This window comes from Protopterus annectens, chromosome 2.part0, assembly GCF_019279795.1.
Source record: "Protopterus annectens isolate FY-2018-M chromosome 2.part0, PAN1.0, whole genome shotgun sequence".
Lineage (NCBI taxonomy): Eukaryota > Metazoa > Chordata > Ceratodontiformes > Protopteridae > Protopterus > Protopterus annectens.
The window spans coordinates 1,596,482,187-1,596,495,194 of NC_056728.1; positions in this window are offsets into that span (position 1 = coordinate 1,596,482,187).

The window sequence follows — 13,008 nt, forward strand, 5'->3', positions numbered from 1 at the left end:
ATATATATATATATATATATATATATATATATATATATCTACATATTTAGATATGTTGTATCTGTTTACATATTAATATATTTACACACACACATACATCTAAACATTAAAGAAGGATACGAAACCAAACGTAGAAAACAAAAACAAGCCGTGAACAACCCAAAGCAGTCAAAAGAGAAATTTATTTAAGCGCTTTTTGTCAGCACAATACGCTGACTTCTTCAGAAACAACAACCACTGGCAGCATAACCATTATAAAGGCTAACATCCATTTACGTCATAACCAATAATTCAATTAGTACAATTTAAAATAATGTGGGTTTTAAAGAAACTATTTAAAGGCGCAATGACCGTTAGTGGTAGCAAACATCACATCCCTATGAACATGTAAACAGCACAAATACATAAGTCAAGTCGACTTATTAATATAAAAATATAGTGTATTAATATTGCAACAATTAAATAAAAAGATAAGCATACAATACTGTTAAAATTTCAACAATTTGTGACTCTAGTTGTATTATACTGTTAGTTCATGGTTTGAAGCTTACATAAGTCATTGTGTATAAGGTTAAAACATCAAAGACCCTAAAATTGATCTAAATTACATAAAACATGTTCATAATTAAACACAGTTTATGAAAAGTAGTTAAGAGAAAATATAATGTATGTGGATGTTTGTGTTTAATATCTTTTTATAATTGTATAACAGTAAATAGATGTAATAGTGCATGTAGTAATAATAATATATTAAAAAAGAAAACTAGTGTTTTCACAAGAATTTTCTTAGGGACATAAAATAATTATATGTATGGTGTTACCATAATATGAAATACCTAAAAAGTATATGTAGTTTCCCAAGTAACCCATATACTTAATAAAATTTTTAGTAATTTAAGTTGTTTATAATGAGTTAGACATACCTAGTGTCATAGATGTCACAATTAATAGTTTTATGAATTTGTAATCACATTAGTTAAAACTAACTAATGTCACAAAGTTATACACAAAAACAAGTACCATAAAAAATAAGTACCGTAAAAAATGTATCAAATAACGAGACTTTCATCTCTTCAAGCTATTCAATTTTAATAGACTTCCTATTGAACAAGACTGAGTTAGTCCTGGGAAGCTATATGCGTTCAGTTTCACCTGCCATTTCAGTTCCAGTTCCTCCAGTTTCAAATTTCTAGGACCCCCTTCCGCGTCAATTTTTACATGGTCAATTACCATAAATCTAAAACTATGGTCTGAGTAAGCCGCCGTGTGTTTAGCAAGTGCATTCTCTAGTTTCCCCTTTCTAATGGCATACAGGTGTTCGTACATCCTTTCACGTAGTCTTCTTTCGGTTTTACCGATGTAAAATGCTAAACAGGATGTACACCTGGATAAGTAAGTAATGTGGTTAGTGTTACAGTCAAATTTGTTCGTTAACTTAAATTTTTGTCCATTCAGGCTAAAAGAATTGCCCTCCTGGACGTGTTTACAATAATTGCAGTTCTGACATTTATACATGCCAGGGCATCTCACTGTAGGTGTATCGTGCTTTTCCAACAGGGTTTTGATGTTAAGCCCTTTCCTGTAAACTATCATAGGGTGGTCACCCAATTTTTCAAATAAGTCAGGTTGTGTTTTAAACAAGTCCCAATTTTTCTTCAGTATAGATGAACACAAGGTACTTGTTGTACTGAAGGTGGTGATAAATTTAACAGTAGATAAATCGTTGTTAAATCGGCCACTGTTTAGTACATTACTCACTATCCGGTCACACTGGTTCTTATCAACCAAATTGACAACATTGTCGTCGATAAGGTTTTTAGTGTTAGTCTTCAGTAGTGGTAAGTACACATTATTGTGTCTTTTGTCCATTACCTCCTGAACTATTGGGTCAAGAAAAGTTACTGGGTAACCTCTATGTATAAACATTTCCCATATATAGACACATTCCTTTATAAAATCCTCATCCAGGCTGACCATTCTGGAAGCTCTTACCAGCTGCCCCTTCACAACAGATTTCTTCTGGTGGTGAGGGTGACAGCTGGTGAAGTGGAGGAAAGTGTTAGAGTATGTAGATTTTCTAAAGATGTTTGCAGTAAACACATTTAAGTTGTAATTTTTACTTAGGTGAATGTCGAGATAGTCGATAAAATAACAATGAAACGTGTAAGTAAATTGCAAGAACTTAGTAGTGTGGTTAAAGTATTCAATAATTTGATGACTAACACTTTCACTACCTTTAAATAAGATAAAAATATCATCCAGAAACCTTGTGTAGAATAGAAAGGACTCGAAAAACACATTGCCTTTAAAGACAAATTCCGATTCCCAATAAGCCATTACCAAGTTTGCTACACTTCCCCCACAGGGTGATCCCATGGCAACACCTATTTTTTGCAAAAAGAATTCGTCGCAATGGAAAAAATAATTATTTGTTAGTACTACGTCCAAAAGATCAGATACTAAATCTATTTCCCTGGTAGGAGCTTTATGTTTCTTAAGCATAAGTCCTACCCATTCTAATGCTACCTCATGGGGAATACTAGTGTAAAGGTCTTTTACATCAATTGTGAGGAAGTTGTAGCTCTTGTCACTTGCTGAGTATATGTAGACATGTAGGTGTAGACATATATATGTGTCGATGTAGATATTTGCATGTATATATGTTCATATATATTTATATATATATGTATATATTTCTAAATATATATATATATATATAGATAGATAGATATATCTACATATATAGATATGTTGTATCTGTTTACATATTAATATATTTACACACACACATACATCTAAACATTGGTATACATTCTCTATATTGTTGCATGACTGGGTCGGATGATATGTATCTGAAAACATCCAAGCTATGTATATCTGGAATGGTTTAGTGGTAAATTACTTTGTCTATGGTGTGCAGGGTCCTGGGTTCGAGCCTTGCAGAGGCTGTTTATTTTGTTGCTGGGCAGAACACGGGCCTTTGGATACAGAGTGATTAAGGCACTTTAGAGCAGTTGTAAGCGGGTTTGCGGGTTTTTGCGTGGAGGTAAGCACTGCTAACTTCTGGTTACAGTTTCTTATACTCAGTTAGCTTCTAAATTGCTTAACGTGTGTAGGCATTGCTTACCCCTGCACAAACAGGCTTAAACCCGCTTACTGCTGGTTAAAAGTGCTTACTGCCGCTTTCCCCCACACTAATTTCCTTAAAAGAAAAGAAAAAGGGGTTGATAGGAAAGTGATGAAAAAAGGGGCACAAAGAGGGAAAGACAGTAGGGAAAATAGGTAGGGATGTGCAGGAATGGTGTAGGGAAGGTCCATAGCTGCCCATTTCTTCTACAGCAACAGCTGTGCATATACACTGAATTTGGAGGTAGATTTGGACACTCAACCCCCCCTGGGAGAGGGGTGAGGACAACAATAATAAGTTGTGATGCCAGTTAGACAGGATTGCATGTGTCCAGTGGACATGTGTGCAAAATGGACAACTATGTATGGGGCATGATTTTTTTGTGGGAACAGATTGCTCTTTTTCTTTTTTTTTTTTTTTCAGGTGAGAGTGGGATGTTGGGGAGGGGTAATAAAGGTATATTTGGGGAGTTAGGTTGGGTAGGTTAACAGATAATTCACACAAGATGCATACAGGGGTGGTATATGATGCATGTGGGGGGTAAACACCTTAATGGGGAGGGGTGTTGGGATATCAGAAGCCCACAAGCCCCCTAGCCCACACATGAGCAGTCACCACTACATCTTCACAGCCCTGAAGGTGGGTGCACTGGGGGCTGAGCCTCAGAGCAGGCTGACTCTCTAATCACAACATTTGGCCCTTGAGCTGGCATAGAAGATCACCGAACTGCTCGTTGATCAGTCTACGCACCACGGCCCCGACCTGGCAACAGGTGACAGGTGCCTGTCCACACCCACTCCCCGGGGGGGGCGAGCCTCATCCCCTGAGGTGGTTCCATTCGAAGGTGGTGCAGAACCAACAGACAGGGAAGTGCGGGGTTGGGCCCCAGACATGCTGGTGCTCGGTGCCTCGGCCAGCTGAGGTGGGACAGGTGGGTCCGCTGAGACCGGCCTTCCCAAGCATGCTATAGTGTTTAGATTTCAACATCATATATGGGTTAGTAATAGTCAACACATTCCAGGGTTAGGTATAACAGCATGCATAGATATTTCCATTAACCCAGACACCAAATACGGAACAGTTGCATAGCAAACAAAACACATGCATATATGGGACCACAGTGGTAATAAGAACAGCATGCATGTACGTTGATGGCACCATACCAACAATGTTGGAATAATTCAATATGGCACATGCATGGAAACCATTAAAATATTTATCAAACAATTGGACATTGTCAGAATCAGTACATACCATTTGGGGTGGGTATGTTGATTATTGTTGGAGATAAGTTGGGGGGGAGAGAAAGATGCCAATTAACAAGTAGTATATTCCTGTACTCCACATTACTTTCCTAGTCAGTGCTGTTATCTGTACCTTACAAATCTTACTACACTACCCTATAGACTTTTATTGGACACTGATATGGCTGTCAACATCATTACACATGAACAGGTTTTACCTGCAGTATACATCTCTTACCTGGTATACCTGTGGAGGGAATGTTTAACACTGACTAATGGTTTGTACACATATGCCCGGATTCCGGGTTGATGTTTTGCACTATGTTATCCAACTCTTTCTGCACAGACTCTGGCCATGTGTTGACCACATGCTGGTGTGCCTGGACATATCTAGAATATTGCCCTCTTCCACCTTTAGTGACCTGACACACACATATACATGCTTTCCTACACAGTTATATTATGTAGTACAGTGTGGGTGACAGTGACCAGTGATACTTTATTATTCAGAGAAACTGCAACACTCACAATCCCCTACAATACCAGGGTGGATGGTACCAGTACAGGTTATATCGGTCTGTATTTCTCAGCACAGTGTTTGTATCAACGTACCTGTGGGAGCAATGTTTGTTAGCACTACCTGACTGTTGTCACACAAGGTTCCAGATTACACAATAGCATTATGCACATACATCTCACTCTGTTAGTGTACACACTCTGGTCACAGCTTGACAACATTGGAGTATAGATAGGACATACTTGAAATATTACTCTCCTAACAGTTTCAGGGGTTGCTACAGTGACAGATGTGTTCTCATGATGGTTGACAATCACTTTTATTCTCTGTTTGCTGGCTACACATCTGGGATCATTCCACAGACTTACCAGGGGGACAGGGGGACAGGCAGCAGATATGGGCACATATACTGGACATTCTGGCCTCATGTGTACAGTTGTGGGGTATCAATCTGTATGCAGTCTAATTCCATTCCCAGGATTCAGATCATGACTGTCTCTGCTACAGCTTAAGCACTGTCCATCACAGTTGTGTCTTCTATATTGATATTGCTGTATATCTCCAATCTCCTTTCTGTCTTATTAATCCCCTGTGCTTATGCATTCTGACCTTGTATAACAACACTCTTATAAAGATTTCCTAGACAGTTATATGTTGTAGGACAGTGTGGGTGACAGTGATGTGTAATACCTCATTATTCACAGCAACTGCATATCATTCTTGTATTTCTGGGCACAGTGTTGGTATCTGACAGACCTGTGGGAGGAATGTTTATTAGCACCTGCATGTTCCCACACACAGTACCAGGTTCCACATTACTATTATGCACATACATCTCACTCTGTTACTGTACACACTCTGACCACAGCTTAACAAGTTGGGGTGTAAATGTGACATACGTGGTGTTTTAGACACATAAGGTATTGGGGAGTTGCTAGTGTCCCAGGTTTGTTGTCATAGATGTGTATCAATCAGTTGTATTTCCTGTTTGCTGCCTATACGCCTGGGATCATCCCACTGATTTCCCAGGGGGACAGGTTGATAGGCAATAGATATGGGCCACTTTAATAGACATTCTGGATATATCTGTACAGTTGTGGGGTATGATTCTGTATGCAGACTACTACCACTGTCAGGATTCGAACCGTGGCTGTGTGTGCTAAAAAATAACAGTTCACATCTCAGTTGCATGTGCAATTTGTTTTTTGTTGTCTGCATTTTCCCTGTTTACTATCCATGTATCTCATAGTTGAACTAATTGGTCTCTGGGGATTACACCTGTCATATACAGGCATTCCTACACATTCAATTTATGGTGCATGGTGTGGGTAATAGTGCTTAATACTACAGTACTATTACATGATTGCAAATCTACATTACCATATGATACCAGAATATACACATGCAGTCCAGCACTTAGACTTGTTTTGTCAGGATATTACATTTTTTTTGCCATACAAACAATATGAGACTGTTCCTGCCATATTCTCTAGTGTGTCCAGTACTTGTCTTGATCAATACAGGTTTTATACTAGCAATTAATTTACTACTACTTTTATTTTTATTTCCTATGACAGTAAAAGCATGAGTATTACTGACCTGCCTTGCGTCGCAACAGTGCCAGGCGGCAGGTATGGGCCTCCTGGCTCTCGGCCCACTCCGTTGCAGCTGTGGGGGACATAAGAGGAATATTCAGCCATACCTATCCATGATATACCTGAGCTGGCACTTATTACACACATACTGGGGTGATACTTACACACGTCTGGTACATCCCCTGATGCTGTAGCCTCTTGGAGCCACTCCTCCAAGAGGTCCCCCTTCTGCCGCTTCAGATCAGTATAGTGGTGCCTGACCTGCTCACCTGTTCGGAGTATGCCAGTGGCACTGGTGATGTCGCGGGCAAGATGGTCCCAGGACTCCGCCTTATATTGGGAGCCCTGGTACTAGCCATGCAGCAGTCTCTGTGCATGGTCTTTAACTAGGAGTCCTGCCATGACCTTGGACTCCAGAAGTGCACTCCTTCTCCCCTTACTGCCATAGTGCCTGCAAGGGGAAGCTACAACCATTTATGAGATGTATTCCTACCCATTTGGGTTTAAGAAGGGCCGATTTCCCACACTTTCCCGTGACTGGCTGGTTTTGAAAAGGCTAAGCTATGAGCAAACCTGCTTACCTAAGGTTGGCATTGTTTAAAGGGGTATACCACTGAGCACAAAGAGTTAGCTAGTCTACACATTGCTCACACCTCCTATGCTGGCCTGTGCAATTCTTAGCATTCCTTACATTAGACCTTCATTATAATGCCTTTTTGGCATTGTGTTATTATTCATTACACCTTATATGTATGCCTGGTTTCCCTGATTGATGTGTACGTGCACTCTGTGGAGTCCTGTGTTTTACTGGGGACTTCAACACTCTATTACAATTACACCTCACTTCTGGGTTTACTGCTGTACTCCAGTTCACATATTTATGTTATGTAGTGGGTTATGGCACATATGACTGTATACTGATGCCTTTCACAGGTTCAGTTTGGTTATACTATGGTAGGGAATTGTTTACTACTACCTCATTCTTTTGTACTTCTGTGATGGCTTGGTGGATAACTACTGGGACCATGGTATATAGGGTTTGAGACCTGCATGATTGTTTATTTTGTTGATGGGCAGAACAAGGGTCGTTGGATACAGAGTAATTAAGGAACTTTTGAGCAGTTGTAAGCGGGTTTGCGCGACGGTAAGCACTGATAACCAGCCGTTACATCTGCTTACAGAGAGTTAGCTTTAGAATTCCTTAGCCAGTGTAGGCATTGCTTACTGCCACACAAACAGGCTTACACGCGCTAAGTAGTGCTTAATTATGCTTACTACTGCTCATTTGTGCTTAGACCTGCTTACTAGTGCCTTATTCATTATGATACTGACACCTCACATGTACATTTACTGCAGTACTCCAGTTCATAAATATATGTTATTTAGTGGGTTATGCAACAAAAATAATGGTCATAACGTATTTTGCCATGTAAAATAGAATGTGCTGGAGTGGGACTCAAACATGGAATATCTGCTTGTTAGGCAAATGCTCTGCCCACTACACTATTGCTGCACTGCTTAATTTATATATATCTTCATTGTTATCCTCTTCAGCCTTTTAAGCTGCTTTAACTGTAGCTAAGCAATGGGCACACCCGCGCATCTACGGTTAGCTTCAATCGAATTTAAAAAAAAATAAAATAGGGTTTTTTCATTTTATTACTCAATTCTGTTGCTGTTATACACAAGGGGTACTGTTGGTGGGGATATGCAGACACCTGTGAGCAGTCTCGCTCATTGCATACTCCTTTCTACTGTTCTACATTGCAGGGGTGTGTTTATTCTGAGAGCTTTGCTCTCAGACATGCCCCCTGCACTCTTACACACTCCGTGTAAGCCTAGGAGCTCGGGCAGCACGCCTTATTAATATGCATGGCACACTGCCGTCCTGCTCCTAAACAGTCGCTTCCATGCAGGACTAGCTTAGTCCTGCATGGTAGTTTAGTAAATCTGGGGGAGAGTATTGTATATTCACTTGTGAAATTGACAACAAAGTGCTACTTTATTTATTTCAGTTATCTGTTAAAATCCAGTATAGCACAGGACCTGATCTTAACAAAGGTTAAGTACTCCCTGCATAACTTTTTAAGGTCAGGTTTAATTCTAGGCAGTCACATCTACCAGTATTGATCAGCAGAGACAAGGCAGCATAAAAACAGATTTGTTTTTAACTGCTTTCTATACTACTAAGGTGTCCCTTCCTCTTATGAATTTAGGAAGTTGCTAAAATAACAGGGGGTGTAATTGCCTGCATTTTCCAAAGAATATGAAGTCTGAAACTTTGATGTCTGTCATTGTTTAGTGACTTCAGCCCTCAGTGGTTTGTCCTAAAACCAAATATTTTATGAAGAACTGACCAAACATATGAGGAAAAATTCTAGACATTCTGAGAAAATCTGGACATTTGACAGGAATGACAAACTGCGTATAAACATATGGGACTGTGTTGCACTGTCTTTCTGACAGCACTGGCTAAGTGTTTTATGGCTTTGAAAGTTACAAAATGCTTAGCATTTTTTTCTGTAACTAGTAGTACATGGAGCAGAAAAAGCTCCATGCACTGCAAAGAGTCATGACAGGGTCTCTGATCATAACCTTTAATTATGTGTTCTCAACATAGATGCCAAGATTCACCTCTTGAGCTTCACTCTTGAGGTAAATTTCTTGCCATGCATGCCTTGAACACATAATAAGTAGGTTATGATTGGCAGCCGATCACAATCCTCTATTGAATAAACTGAAAACTTGGCTGCTATGTATAATAATACCGTAATTAACATTTCAGATCTAAAAAGTATTATTAGAGCATTAAAAATTTAAAAGATGTCTAGCACACTGTCTTTTCTTGTCTGGAAAACATCAGTCTACACCATTAAACCAAACATGGATTTTCCCTCTTCTTGCAGTTGGTTGTCCAAAGACAAACAATTCTTTTCTTCATTTTGACTACACAGATAGCCTCTGGTTATTCAACATTAGTTGTTTAACTATTGCATAACAAATAATCATTTGAAATGCTGTTATGTACTTTGGTCTCATGCACATTGCTCTTGTAAGCACTTTAGGGCTGAAATACTTAAAATTTTCTTTACAGATATATAATTGTTACATTATTCTTCTAAATGTAGCTGTGGTATGTGAAACAACAAACATAGAAATGCTATTAATGTGGTACATTGTTTGAACCCATATATATTTTTGGTATTGTATATACGATTCCTAATATGGTTCAAAACGCTCAATAAAAACAATATGTTTAGTTTTGTGTAGTAGCACTTTACAACTCAAGCAGTCAAGATTACTTTGGTTGTTGTGAAACAATATGCAGTTTGTTAAGTCTAGTATTGTGCCACTCTTTGTAGCATATAACTTTTATCATTTGTTTGTGAATGTACTGCTTCATTTTGTAGAGATAAGAGGGACATTTCATTAAAGCAAAACTCTACCTTAGAACTAAAAAAGTCTTTTTTACTCTACCTTTCTTTTCTGGGCTATTTTAACACATCAAAATCACTTTTTGTGCTTCTTATATAATTTTGTTTTCCACAAAATGGCTGCCAGTGGGGCTCGATATATCAACGTGATATTGTTTTTCTTCAATTCTTTCTCTTTCCTATAGTTCACTTCAAGTCTACTTTATATGAGTCATGCAAGACATAAGGAAGTAGTGGTATATTCCTGTGCCATTGACATATAATGTGATTAGTGTCAGTCACTGTTATCGTATATGCCTTCTGTAACACAACTGCTTCCTTTTGACTGCTTCTTTTATTTCTTGAATGGTTCTCATCTGCATGTGTCTCAGGGCTTGTTTACAGTATACTATACAGCTGCAAAGAAAAAAAGAAGCTAAATTGCAGGCCTTTGTTTAAAGTATCATTTTGAAGTCCAAGATGAAGTGACAGTCCTGTCTTCCCATACTTTTCCTGTGGTGTGAAAACTGTCACTGTACTGAGGGACCCTTGAAGTTTCATGTATAAATGACAGCTAATACTGGAAAGGAAAACATGTATAAGTAATTCTGTTCCCCAGTGCCAGCAGTGTAAAGATTTTTATTTTCATTCATTTTCTATCTATCTATCTATCTATCTATCTATCTATCTATCTATCTATCTATCTATCTCTATCTATCTATCTATACACACACACACACACACACACACACACACACACACACACACACACACACACACACACACACGCGCGCCTGAATGTTGTAGAAAATGCTTTATTGTCAATTGCTTTTAAATAATGTTATACTCTTTTTTTTCCCTTACTAAGTAAGTCTACAACAGAATGTGACCAACTTTCTATTCTTTAACTTGCTTAACTATTTTTTTCTGAGGCACAGATGTCTCGTGGCATTATATTTTCTTTTTTTTTTTTTTTTTTTTATATTCTGCACATATTATGCTTTGTTAAACTACATGAAAATCACTGTTCTACAAACCCGGCTCCTTGAGAATGGCACATTATTCTATTCCCCAGTCACTGCAATGAATATTGTAGGAGCATCTTTATCAGTTGCATTTGTTTTATTGCTAATGTTATGTTATTTTTCTACTCACAATATTGTTCTGTAATTCTGCAGCCAAATATTGCCCACTTTATATTCGTTACCTTTGGATTGCAACACAGATGTATTCTAGCATTAAGTTATTTAATGTTATTCTGCTTATTAACTGATTTGTTACTATAAAACACAATCAGTCTTCAGCAAGACTGACTTCTTGATGATGACACAGGTACTACTTATGCTCTAGGCTATGTAAGACTTGGAAATTACTGTGTACTTTTGCAGAAAACCGCACTACTTTTGATTACAACCATCAGTGAACTGAGGCATGCAGCAACCCATTCTTGTCCCTCTAACTAAACTTGCGATGTCTGGGAGTAAGTGCAGAGGACTGATGTTCTGCTTCCACTGTTAAGAGTACATGGTTTGAATCTTTCCATATTAATTTTCCTACTATGTGACCTTGAGCAAGTCATTTAACCATGTGGTGCTTTGAGGCTATGGGGAATTTGGCTAGACTCCTTAATGGCTTCTTGGACTGCATGCATAGCAACTCTGTATGAACCTATGCCACTTTTCCTTTATTCTTTTTTTCAGTACATATCCCAGCTATCATAGTACTGTTCATATGTTAAGCTTCTTCAGTCTATTAGCTATGGTGGCTGTTGGTTTCAATAGGTGTCAAAAATGAAAAACATTTCACTACATGTTAATCATTTCTGTAATGTTTTTCCAGTCACAACTGCAGTGGTGATGTGTTTAATATACAAAACATTTCCTTTCTGCAGTTCTTTTTCCTGCTCCACCCCATTCTGTTTTCAGCCCACTTCCCTACATTGGACTATACCATATTACATTATCAGTGATATTCTCTTACTCAAGCACTCATTTGCATTTCTTTGTCATCTGTGTACGTTTTACCCTTTGCATGGTTTCCCCAGTTTACTGTCTGACAAACAGTTCTGTAATCATGTCATGTGAAATGGTGTGCATAGCTACTTTAAAATGCTTACTGCTACTAAAACGGACACTGACCACTTACTAATATGTCACTCTACCATTAGAAAACTTCACAATTGTCAAACTATGAAATGCCTCTGTTTTTATAGCCCATGACATGGTTTTTTTTTATCTGATGCATGTTGACATGTGCTGCAAGTATTTTTTACTTCAATCAGTACAAGTAGATGAAAATAAGGATGGCCATAATTTAATGGATAATATGATGGCTATATGTATTTTAATGAGAGTGCATTCCTTTTGAAATGGAATTTTTTTGTTGTGTAACACAGCGGACTTGGACTTTCATTGAAAACATACATTTGCACTGCCACCCATTAAGCATTTTGAGTTCAATAGTTTGGTGACCAGTATGAACACAGGCAATGCCAATGAGACAAGCACATGGCTGTCAAAGATGCTTCCATTTAATATGTGTAACGCCCATGCACTGGCCCAGTAATCAAGGAGCCTCAGCACTAGCACCAGTGAGGGGCGTGCACATTGGGAAGGATAACAAGTACACATACAATAAAGTACAATTTCCCTTAACAGCACACAGAGATCACAGTCAGTCTGGGGCTGGTTTCGATTTTTCTCTTCAGATCCCCAATAAGACTTCCCACTGGCACAGCTATAGGGTCCAGATCTCAGGCTAAAGCTAAGTCAAGCTAAAACCTCCAGCACCCTCTCTGTCCAACCAGTGCTTTGTGTCCCTGCCCAAGTAGCTGACACACACACACTTTAAGATTTGATTTATATACAAACACACAGACACTCCTGGGGAAGGCTGGCACAGGTTCTTCAGCTGTGCCCCCTTTCTGTCCAGATTATAAGGTAGTACCGACTGTCACCAACCACTAATATCAGCTACTATAAGGCCCTTGTAATATTACTGTTATCCAAATAGTAAGTGTGCCGAACAGCAAGACTATTGGAGTGGCATGGACAGTATCACCAAATACATGAATGTACTCTAAGAGTTTAAACTATCTCTACAGAAAGCAGCT